Genomic DNA, 12562 nt, shown 5'->3' with positions numbered 1-12562 from the left:
TGGTCTTGTAACGGATGCGAGCTTCAACTGGAAGCCAGTGGAGTGTGCGGAGGAGGGGGGTGACGTGAGAGAACTTGGGAAGGTTGAACACCAGACGGGCTGCGGCATTCTGGATGTATTTGTGAAGACTTACAGAAAACGTTTGACCTGTGTCATTGCCAACAAAGGGTATATAACAAAGTATTGAGAAACTTTTGTTATTGACCAAATACTTATTTTCCACCATAATTTGCAAATAAATTCATAAAAAATCCTACAATATAATTTTCTGGATTTTTTTTTCTCATTTTGTCTGTCATAGTTGACGTGTACCTATGATGAAAATTACAGGCCTCTCTCATATTTTTAAGTTGGAGAACTTGCACAATTGGTGGCTGACTAAATACTTTTTTTTCCCACTGTATATGATCAATATTACCCCACTACAGAAAATATGTCTGTTAGCAAAATCCTCCTGAGAACCTATTAGGCATGTTTTGGCATAAGAGTTAGGAGAACATTCCCTTAACCCTCCCGTTGTCCTGGTATTCTGTACACACGCCGTGCCCTCCGGGTCGAACTGTCCCCCTCTCACTAAAGGCCCAATTGGAACATGTGGGACAGTATGCGTGCGAACAGCCTTTGCAGATGTATTTGTTACACCTGGTGCACACCGTGTGTGTTTTACAGTCCTTCTTTGTGGGGCAGACCTGACACCTCTTCCTCTTACTGGGTTGTGCGGGGTTGGGTACTTGGGCCGGTGCGTGGTCCGGTGCTGCGGGGGCGTGATCCCGCCGGGGCTGATCACGATACGTAGCCCTCTGAACAGCTTTGACGAGCGCCGCAGAGGCTTCGGTGCGAGGGAGACGGGCCCTTCTTTGTATGAACGGAGTCACTAGTGCCTTTCCCAGCTGCTTCGAGGAACACCCTCCTCTTGTTTCGCTTACCAGGCATCCAAGTAGGGTTGAGCTCTCGCCATATGACAAAAGCGTTGTAAGAGGACACGTCAAGGATGTTGTGGAAGATGACCAGGGGCCAGCGCGCGGTCATCCTCCTGCAGCTGTAGGTTCCAATCACCTTGTCTAGGTTGTCCACACCTCCCTTGTTGCTGTTGTAGTCTAGGACGATGGCCGGCTTCTTGTCTTGGCGACGGCTAACGTGAGCCTCGGTGTGCAGCGTGCTCAGGAGTAAGACGTTCTTGTTTTTCTTTGGCAGGTAGGACACTAGAGCAGTGGTGGGCGTGAAGGCGAACTTGGAGGAGAAGAGGAGCCTGTCCTTTGATGCGAGCAGCGCCTGCGGGAGCTCTGGCTTGTTCTTTCTGACTGTGCCGACCACGGTGACGTTCCTGGTCAGGAGCTGGCGCGCGAGCTCGTATGAGGTGAAGAAATTGTCGCAGGTGACGTTGTGACCCCTGAGTCCCTGCGTCAAATCGAGCACAACCCTCATCCCCTGGTTCTTCTCGGGGCCTCCGCATGTGGCCTTCCCGGTGTAGACCTGCATCTTCCAGGCGTAGCTGGATTTGGAGTCGCAGGCCACCCATGTCTTGATGCCGTATTTGGCCGGCTTGCTTGGGATATACTGGCGGAAAGGACATCGGCCTGGAGAGAGAGAGAGAGAGAGAGAGAGAGAGAGAGAGAGAGAGAGAGAGAGAGAGAGAGAGAGAGACGAGAGAGAGAGAGAGAGAGAGAGAGAGAGAGAGAGAGAGAGAGAGAGAGAGAGAGAGGAGAGGAGAGGAAAGAGAAGAGATTAGCTTTAGCGTGTTGTGTTGTGTTGTGTTGTGTTGTGTTGTGTTCAGTGTTTTTGTTGTGCTCTTGTACGGTGTTGTTGGCCCCGGCACACCTCTGAAAGGGACCAGTTGCTCGTCCACCGTCACGTCGGGCCCGGGGTTGTAGAGGAGCGGCAGCCTCTCGACCCACTTGTCCCAGACCTCTCTCACGGCCGCAAGTTTGTCACCGCCGCCTGCTGCGCGTCTCTCGGCTTTGGTCTGGCGGTCGTCGAAGCGAAGGAGTCTCGAGTAAGCGTGAAAGACTTTGAGCGGCATGGTTGCGCGGAAAATGGTCCTTCCGCTCTCGGCGTCCCAGAGACTAGAGGCCGCTTCGCCTCGGGACCTCTACACGCCGGCTAGGATGAGCAGCCCTACGTAGGCTCGCAGGTCTGTGGAGTCCCCTCTGCTGCAACTTGCCCATGCCCCCCCCGCTTCTCCTTCACACAAATTCAGACAGCTGATGTTTTGAAAGCGCTGCAAAATCTGGACCCCTACAAATCAGCTGGGCTAGACAATCTGGACCCTTTCTTCCTAAAACTAGCCGCCGAAATTGTCGCAACCCCTATTACTAGTCTGTTCAACCTCTCTTTCATAACGTCTGAGATCCCCAGAGATTGGAAAGCTGCCGCGGTCATCCCCCTCTTCAAAGGGGGTGACACTCTAGATCCAAACTGCTACAGACCTATATCCATCCTGCCTGCCTTTCGAAAGTATTCGAAAGCCAAGTTAATAAACAGATCATCGACCATTTGAATACCACCGTACCTTCTCCGCTATGCAATCCGGTTTCCGAGCTGGTCACGGGTGCACTTCAGCCACGCTCAAGGTCCTAAACGATATTATAACCGCGATTGATAATAGACAGTACTGTGCAGCCGTCTTCATCGACCTGGCCAAGGCTTTCGACTCTGTCAACCACCGCATTCTTATTGGCAGACTAAATAGCCTTGGTTTCTCAAATGACTGCCTCGCCTGGTTCACCAACTACTTCTCAGATAGAGTTCAGTGTGTCAAATCGGAGGGCCTGTTGTCTGGACCTATGGCAGTCTCTATGGGGGTGCCACAGGGTTCAATTCTTGGGCCGACACTTTTCTCCGTGTATATCAATGATGTCGCTCTTGCTGCTGGTGACTCTCAGATCCACCTCTACGCAGACGACACCATTTTGTATACATCTGGCCCTTCATTGGACACTGTGTTAACAAACCTCCAAACGAGCTTCAATGCCATACAACAATCCTTCAGTAGCCTTCAACTGCTCTTAAACACTAGTAAAACTAAATGCATGCTTTTCAATCGAACGCTGCTAGCACCCGCCCACCCGACTAGAATCACCACTCTCGACGGGTCTGACCTAGAGTATGTGGACAACTACAAATATCTAGGTGTCTGGTTAGACTGTAAACTCAACTTCCAGACTCACATGAAGAATCTCCAATCCAAAGTTAAATCTAGAATCGGCTTCCTATTTGCAACAAAGCCTCCTTCACTCATGCTGCCAAACATGCCCTCGTAAAACTGACTATCCTACCGATCCTTGACTTCGGCGATGTCATTTATAAAATAGCCTCCAACACTCTACTCAGCAAATTGGATGTAGTCTATCACAGTGCCATCCGTTTTGTCTCCAAAGCCCCATACACTACCCACCACTGTGACCTGTACGCTCTTGTTGGCTGGTCCTCACTACATGTTCGTCGTCAAACCCACTGGCTCCAGGCCATCTATAAATCACTGCTAGGCAAATCCCCGCCTTATCTTAGCTCATTGGTCACCATAGCAGCACCCACCCGTAGTCTGCGCTCCAGCAGGTATATCTCACTGGTCATTCCCAAAGCCAACACCTCCTTTGGCCGCCATTCCTTCCAGTTCTCTGCTGCCAATGACTGGAGCAATTGCAAAAATCTCTGAAGCTGGAGACTCTTATCTCCCTCAATAACTTTAAGCATCAGTTGTCAGAGCACCTTACCGATCACTGCACCTGTACACAGCCCATCTGAAATTAGCCCACCCAACTACCTCATCCCTATATTGTTATTTAATTTGCTCTTTTGCACCCCAGTATCTCTATTTGCACATAATCTCTTGCACATCTAGCATTCCAGTGTTAATACTATTGTAATTATTCTGCACTATAGCCTATTTATTGCCTTACCTCCATAACTTGCTACATTTGCACACACTGTATATATATTTTTCTGTTGTATTTCTGACTTTATGTTTTTTTTTTACCCCATATGTAACTCTGTGTTGTTTTTGTTGCACTACTTTGCTTTGTCTTGGCCAGGTCGCAGTTGTAAATGAGAACCTGTTCTCAACTGGCTCACCTGGTTAAATAAAGGTGAAATAAAAATAATAAAAAATAATAAAAAAATAAAAAAATAAAAAAATAAATAAAGTCCATCGCTTTCCAGCGGCCGCCGCCGCGGTCGCGGTCGCGGTTGCGGTCGTGGTCTTCGTGGTCGTCGTCGGCGTAGTGGCAGTGGTCGTCGTCGCCGTCGCCTCGGGCTCCGTATTTTCGAACGCCCTCCAGATTGGTCATCTCCAGGATGATGTCTTCTATCTCGGGTGTGAAAAACAAGCGGAACGTGGAGAGGATGTCGCGGGCTTGGCCTACGGCCTGCCTAGTAGGCCCGGGCCTCATGTCCTCCGGCACCTCAGCAACCGGCCTGTTACTTTTTGCCGCTGCGGCGGCCCCTTCGACGCCCCGATTGTTGTCACAGGGCACCGAGCACCATTGGATTTGGCCGTTTCTCGACACGAATGTCTCTCTTTCCACTCGAGGGATATCGTGTTGTGTTCTGGGGCTGATGCTGCGGCGGCGGCTGAGGCAGCGGCGGAGGTCTCCTCGCTCTCCTCGCTCTCCTTCACCTTCCCCTTGTTCTTCCCCTTGTTCTTCTTCTTCTTGTTGGTCGTCGTCGTCGTCGTCGTCGTCATCATCGTCATCGTCTCGTTCGTCTTCTACGCCTTGACCTTGTTCTACTTGGACATCGTCCTCGGCGGCGGCGGCGGCGGCGGCAGCGGCTGCGGCGTCGTAGTCATCGTCGTCGTCGTCGTCGTCGTCCTCTGTGGTCTCCTCGTCCTCTGGGTTGTATTCCTCCCCGTCTTCTTCTTCGGACGCTTCCTCGTCCGCTTCCTCGTCGCAGTCAGAGTCATTGGAAAATATATGTTCTAGGACCTGTTTGGCCGTGAAACGCACAGCACTCATAATAGCTTCGGCACCCAGGCTGGGGAAGTCCCCAAGACCTCTCTCTTCGGCACGTGTCCGGACATGCCACGGAGGCAATATTAGTAGTAGTAGTAGTAGTAGTAGTAGTAGTAGTAGTAGTAGTAGTAGTAGTAGTAGTAGTAGTAGTAGTAGTAGTTGTTGTAGTTGTAGTAGTAGTTGTAGTTGTAGTTGTAGTTGTACTTGTTCTTGGTGTTGGTGTTTGTTTACGGCTTATCTAGTACCTCTGGCTCAGAGCTTATGCCTCTAACGTGTAGCCTGGGTCCGTTTGACCCCAGCCAGGACAGGACAGGACAGGACAACGCTAGGGGTTATACAGCCACTCGCTCTAACACATAGGCACTGACACGTAGCCTGGGTCTTTTTGACCCGGACAGGACAGCGGGAGGAGATATACAGCCACTCGCTCTAACACCTAGGCTCTGACACGTAGCCTGGGTCCTTTTGACCCGGACAGGACAGGACAGGACAGGACAACGCTAGGGGTTATACAGCCACTCGCTCAAACACATAGGCACTGACACGTAGCCTGGGTCTTTTTGACCCGGTCACGACAGCGGGAGGGGATATACAGCCACTAGCTCTAACACATAGGCACTGACACGTAGCCTGGGTCTTTTTGACCCGGTCAGGACAGCAGGTGGAGACATAGAGCAACTCGCTCTAACACCTAGGCTCTAACACGTAGCCTGGGTCATTTTGACCCGGTCAGGACAGCAGGAGGAGATATACAGCCACTCGCTCTAACACCTAGGCTCTAACACGTAGCCTGGGTCCTTTTGACCCGGACAGGACAGGACAGGACAGCGGGAGGAGATATACAGCCACTCGCTCTAACACGTAGGCTCTAACACGTAGGCTCTAACACGTAGCCTGGGTCGTTTTGACCCCAGCCGGGACAGGACTGGACTGGACAACGCTAGGGGTTATACAGCCACTCACTCTGACACGTAGCCTGGGTCTTTTTTTTTTTTTTGACCCGGACAGGACAACGGGAGGGTTAATTTCTCCCAAACCCACAGAGACACTTTCTGGACTAGCTGTATCGCACTCAAGGAATGGCGTGGAACGCAAACTCATGATTGCCGACATGTCAGAATAGCGACGATGTGTGTTGAAGGAATAGAACATGGGCAGCACAGAATAGGTTTTGAATCGAATAACTTGATGTCTGTCTACGTAGACACCACGATTGCTTGTATGCAGCCATGAAACCATGATCTATGTTTACAACAAATAACAACTACTATTACAAAATGTCATGTTTTAATACTAATCACAACCAGAGAAGCGTCTGAGCACTGTGCATCAAAACAGGTTCGTGTCTCACAGACAAACAACATCCATCGAAGCTATGTCGACTTTCCAGAACACAGAAAACGTGAAGGGGGATTCTTGCTGCATCACTGCAGTGTTTGACATACACACGTCGGACTCCAGTCACGTAACTACTACCGACAACACCACCGTCGTCGGCACCGTGATCGGTCTGGGCATCGGAGGGTCGACTCGACTGAATCTGAGCACCATCAACTTCAACGACATCTATTCTGCGTTCAATCGAGTAGTGAAGAACATACCCATACTTCTCGGGTACACGGTGAAAAGCCTCTCGGTCATGCCCAACAACAAACTGGAGGTAAGACTATTTGTCGAACCCAAATATAGTCTGTTGAGTTATGAGCTGTGGCTCGTTCGGGTCGTAGGACAGGCTCTGCTCTTGTGGTTTTACCACGGTGCAGTGTCACACATCATGGTGACACACCAGGACCATTTGCAGAAGATACACCGTGAAGCTGTGGGATGGTGTCCCTGTGCAATGTTGACCGGTTTCGACTACAGCGAGTCTTGTACTTGTGCTTTGTACTACGACATGTGGGACATGGACGTTCGTCACAGCCACGTCCGAGACCATTTGTTGACATATCGGACATATCGGCAAATGCCATGCGATATCTCTTCTGTGTGTAGCGGTGTCCACATGACAGATCTCTCAGATGAGGAACAGACACTTCTGATGAAGAAAGTCGCCTGGATATTTCAAGGCTTTTCTGTTGGCCCCAAACAAGACGCCATGATGGGGATCCGTTCGAGCCTAGGCATACCTTGTGATTTCACGAAAACCCAAAATGTTGTACCGCAAGTATACAAGTTGACAGACTGTCAGAATGAAACACGTGCGGAGATGTTCAATTGTCAGCAAGCCGAAGACCAGATGACATATATTCACTTGTTGAGGAAATGGACATCTTGGGTTTCCAGCATTGTCGTCGAGTAGTGACACAACACCTACAATATTACAAGGAAATCACCAGATTCTTTACAAAGTAAGCATTTCACTGTAATGTCTGTACCTACAATGTGACCAATAAAATTTGATTTGATTTGATTTGCAAGGGTCCCGTTCGCAGCACACACTCGCTCTAACACTCTAACACGTAGCCTGGGTCGTTTTGACCCCAGCCAGGACAGGAGAGGACAACGCTAGGGGTCATACAGCCACTCGCTCTAACACATAGGCACTGACACGTAGCCTGGGTCTTTTTGACCCGGACAGGACAGCGGGAGGAGATATACAGCCACACGCTCTAACACATAGGCACTGACACGTAGCCTGGGTCGTTTTGACCAGGACAAGAAAGGACAGGACAGGACAGCGGGAGGAGATATACAGCCACTCGCTCTAACACCTAGGCTCTAACACGTAGCCTGGGTCTTTTTGACCCCGGACAAGAAAGGACAGCGGGACGGGATATACAGCCACTCGCTCTAACACCTAGGCACTGACACGTAGCCTGGGTCTTTTTGACCCGGACAGGACAGCGGGACGGGATATACAGCCACTCACTCTAACACGTAGCCTGGGTCTTTTTGACCCGGACAGGACAACGGGAGGGTTAATGTCAAACAGAACTTATCCAGAAATTGGTTACCATGATCTCAGAATATATAATATTAATGTTCGTTGCAAGAACATTCATGAGTCCAGTTTTCTGAGGGTTGAGAGAATATTCTATTAACGTCACACCAAACATACACAGAACACGGTTGCCATTTTCTCAGAATGTAAGACATTAATGTTCTAGACAAGTTTCATTGGAACGTTGCAAGAACATTCCTGTGTCCAAAACATATGACATTCTGTCATGGTCCCCTGGAGGTTGTTTGTCTAGTTCCTGGCTTGTTCAGGGGACATCCCTAAATACGTTTTTAGGACGTTGCCTGATGGTCCCACCCCTTGTTACTGTTGCCGAGCCAATCAAGGCCATGATTGGTGAACCACTGATCCATTCACAGCACTTTGTCTGTGGGCAAGTTAGGGACACCTACACACACAATCAGCACTTTCAACATACAGCATTTTCAACGTCCATAGTTGACACACTTTGACACACTTACATTGTGCTTGCTCATTTATACAGTCAACCTTGATGGGAAACTATTGAGAATGCTAGCATACTTGATTGCCACCCCTATTTGCTATATCTTTAACCAAAGCCTAAAGTATTGTGTGTGTCCACACGCGTGGAAGGAAGCTAAAGTAATTCCACTGCCTAAAATAATAAAGCACCCTTTGCTGGCTCTAACAGCTGCCCAATCAGTTTGCTGCTTGTTCTCAGTAAACTGATGGAGATAATTGTTTTTGGCTAAATATAGTGCTATTTTTCAAAGAACAAGTTAACTACTGTCTTTCAGCATGCATATAGAGAAGGGCACTCAACTTGTACTGCACTGACTCATATGACTGATGATTGGTTAAAATAAATGTATAATAAGATTATAGTTGGAGCTGTATTGTTTTTCAGTGCAGCCTTTGATGTTATTGATCATAAATTGTTATTGAAAAAAATCACTTGCTATGGCTTTACCACCTGCCATCACATGGTTGGAGAGTTATTTATCCAATAGAACCCAGAACGTGTTCTTCAATGGAAGCTTATCTAACATCAGATATGTACAGTGTGGTGTCCCTCAGGGCAGTTGCCTTGGGCCGTTACTGTTCTCTATTTACAAAAATTATTTGCCACTGGTCTTACACGAAGCTAGAATGACTATGTATGCGGATCATTCCACACGCAACATGTCAGCACCCAAAGCCAGTGATCTCAGTGAAATTCTAAATAAGGATTGTCAGTCAATATCAGAATGGGTGATTAATAATAAACTGGTATTAAATACACCTACAACTAAAAGCATTGTATTTGGTTCAAAACATTCTCTAAGACCTAAACCTCAACTGGAGTTGTGCATAAAGGGTGTGACCATTGAGCAAGTTCAGGAAGCTAAACTCCTAGTTATAACATTGGATGAGCAATTATCATGGTCAAGTCATTTTGACAAAGTTGTTGTGAAGATGGGGAGGGGTATGTCTCTTATAAAAAGATGTTCTGCATTTTTTACACAAAATCAACTGTACTAGTTGTTTAGGGTCTGGTCTTGTCTCATCTTGATTACTGTCCGGTAATATGGTCATGTGCTGTAAAGAAAGACCTAGCAAAGCTGCAGCTGGCTCAAAACAGAGCATAAAGCCTTGCCCTTAACTGCAAATACAGAACTAACATCAACAACATGCATGCCAGTCTTTCCTGGTTGAGGGTTGACGAGAGATTAACCGCTTCTCCAAGTTTTTATGAGAAATATAACTGTGATGAAAATTCCAGATTGTCTGCATAATCAAATATCATACAGCAGACACCCATACATACCCCACAAGACATGCCAACAGGGGTCTCTTCACAGTCCCCAAGTCCAAAATGAATTCATTGCAACACACAGTATTATACAGAGCCAATTGATAAAATAACATCCAATTGCACAATAAGGACTGTGAAATGACACACACACAAACATACATACACTTTATCACACTCTAACACATTATTGATTAGTTGTGTTGTTTGTATATTATTGTATTTTACATTTGTGTGACTATTCTTGTCTATCAAAGTATGAATGTTTTGTTACTTGTCGTGTTTTATGTTTTTCGTGTGGACCACAGAAATAATAGTTGCTGCTTTGGCAAAAGCTAATGGGGATCTGAATAAACAACAACAGCAAAATAAAAGCCCCACCAACATTAGGCAACTATACAGAAAACCCTATAATTGCTGCAACAAGTAAATCAAATCAATGATAAGAGAGTAGTCAGATTAACTGACACAGAACTGGTGGCGTAGCAGGAAGATTGGAATGCTGTGCACCAAGAGGTTATGAGTTCAAATCCCAGGTGAGGACATGTTGAATAATAATTATTGTATGTTACTATGTCAAATATGTAAGTTAAAAGCACTGTCTGTGGGTGTCAACAGACAAAGAGCTGTAAATAGAGCAGAGGTTCACCAATCAGTGTCTTGATGGGCTCTGCAACAGTAACAAGGGGTGGTGTGTACCATCAGGCGGAGTCCTAAAAACGTCTTTAGGGATGTCCCCAGAACAAGCTGGCAACTACACAAAAATCTCCAGGGGACCATAACAGAACGTCTTATGTTTTTAACGTCATTGGACACAGACATGTGTCTAGAACATAAATCTCTTATATTCTGAGGACATGGCAACCATGTTATGTGTGTGTTTGGTGTGACATTGATGGAATATTCTCCTAACTGTCAGAAAACTGGACACATGTGTATAACATTAATATAGAATATTCTGAGAACATGGTAACCACATTGTGGGTATATTTTGTATGACATTAAGGTAATGGTCTCTTGGAAACAGTCCTTGCACATCACTGGAACATTCCTATGAAAATGTTAGGTAATGACCTAATGAGACCCTTAAGGGAATGTTCTCTGAAGTTGTGGGAACGTTTGTTGTTAGCAGTATACCAGCATCACCAGCATACCAGCTTAAGATGGTCACCAGCATCACCAGCTTGAACAGCTAGTCAGCCAGCCTAACCAGCTAGACCATGCTGGTCAGATCAGCTAGACCAGCATCCGACTAGCACTGACCACCATAGACCAGCATAGACCGGCATAGACCAGCTTGTCATTTATGCTGGTCTATGCTGGTTTTTACAGCAGGGAGAAGTCACAAGAGGAACAACAAGCAATTCTGAAGAGACTGTATCATATCTTATTTAGTAGTAGTATCACCACACTTTGTATCACCCTCTAACTCTCTATGTAGTGGCATTAGAGCCAAGGCTTTCAACGGTCTTTATGCATACATATGGTTTATGCATACAATTTACACTGATGACAGCCTGAGGCCGAAAACGTTTGTGAAAATGTATGCACTCACTTGTAAGTCGCTCTGAATAAGAGCGTCTGCTAAATGACTAAAATATAAATGTAAATTTTTTGTTTTCACCTTTTGTTTATTTACTTTCTTGCACTATGATATATTCTTTGGTCACCATGATGTTTCAATAAACATCTTTATTCGCATTCAAGCCTCAGTTTTGGATCTATTCCTTTTTTCGACAGTGTGCGGGTCTCTATTTCTTCCTCCATAAATATGGTGTTATATACTGTAACTTAGCGCTGTGAAGTACATTAAAGAGGGAAGATAGATGCTGGATAGCCTGAGCACTAAAGCCACAAATGGCCCGTGGAAGTGTGACATGATGGAGAAGAATAGTGTGTTAATAGACGTTTTCAGTGTAGGATTACATACATCCCCTGGGAGCGGCCTACTGTACACACACATGCACCTAAGCACAGACACAAACTCATACACCAATGCCCTCATACAAATACGCATGAAAGTGCGCGCACACACATAGGACCGTTTAAGAAACATGAGGCAAAACTTCACACGTACAATTTTCAAGGGTTATTACATTTAGACACTATCAGTACATAAGTACTGTATATGTGTATGAAAGTTGCGGTGAAAGTTGTGGTGCAAAATTGTGTGTGTGTGTGTGTGAGAGAAATATGGGGATTAAATGGGGGTTGCTGAAGCGTTCACATCATTACAGCACATTTCCTCTCATAACGTAAACCATTGTATTCTTATCCATTTAAATCTCTCCCCTTCAGGATGGGAATACTATAATCCCAGATTAGGAAAGATGGGTTAGGTTCCACACACTCACATACACAATGAGTCTGTTGTGTGTGTTTGTGTTTACATGTTTACGTGAGTGTGTATGTGTGTGTGTGTGTGTGTGTGAATGCAGCATTGTTTTTGTTTACTGTACTGCTCAAACACCTGCGAGAGGAGGCTAAATGTTCTCACACGTCTACTGTATCTAGCCTACTGGACGCTACACTACACAGGCGTCTGTAATCATTTGGCATGAACAACATTCACTGAGCTTCCTGCTGTCTGGGTAATGGAACACATGGTCACAACTCTATTCAACACATGTAGGATAAAGATGGAAACAATGTAATATTTTAGTGTAATACAATAAATGGAATGACTGTTTTAACTATAAGAGGCTATGCTATGTATTCCAATTGGACTGAACATTTTGAATCGATTTACTTTCCTAGAACCTTTGAGGCCTTGGATCAAACTGAACTGTGAAGCTAATTTCAAATCACTCTCACTTTCAGTGAACCGTATAAGCAAGGGTCACATTGGGATTTTGTAGATGTTTGAACTCATAGAACTCGAAGAGATTTCATATTTTACTC

At 46.2% G+C, this 12562-nt stretch overlaps 1 pseudogene; it reads right to left on the bottom strand.

The window, feature by feature from the left end:
- Positions 1 to 466: 466 nt before the first annotated feature.
- Positions 467 to 4952, bottom strand: LOC121552103 (annotated as a pseudogene).
- Positions 4953 to 12562: the final 7610 nt, after the last annotated feature.

Source organism: Coregonus clupeaformis, chromosome 36 (assembly GCF_020615455.1).
Source record: "Coregonus clupeaformis isolate EN_2021a chromosome 36, ASM2061545v1, whole genome shotgun sequence".
In the NCBI taxonomy this organism is placed as follows: Eukaryota; Metazoa; Chordata; class Actinopteri; order Salmoniformes; family Salmonidae; genus Coregonus; species Coregonus clupeaformis.
The sequence above is the reverse complement of the archived record's forward strand: the minus strand, read 5'-3'. Positions and strand labels throughout refer to the sequence as shown.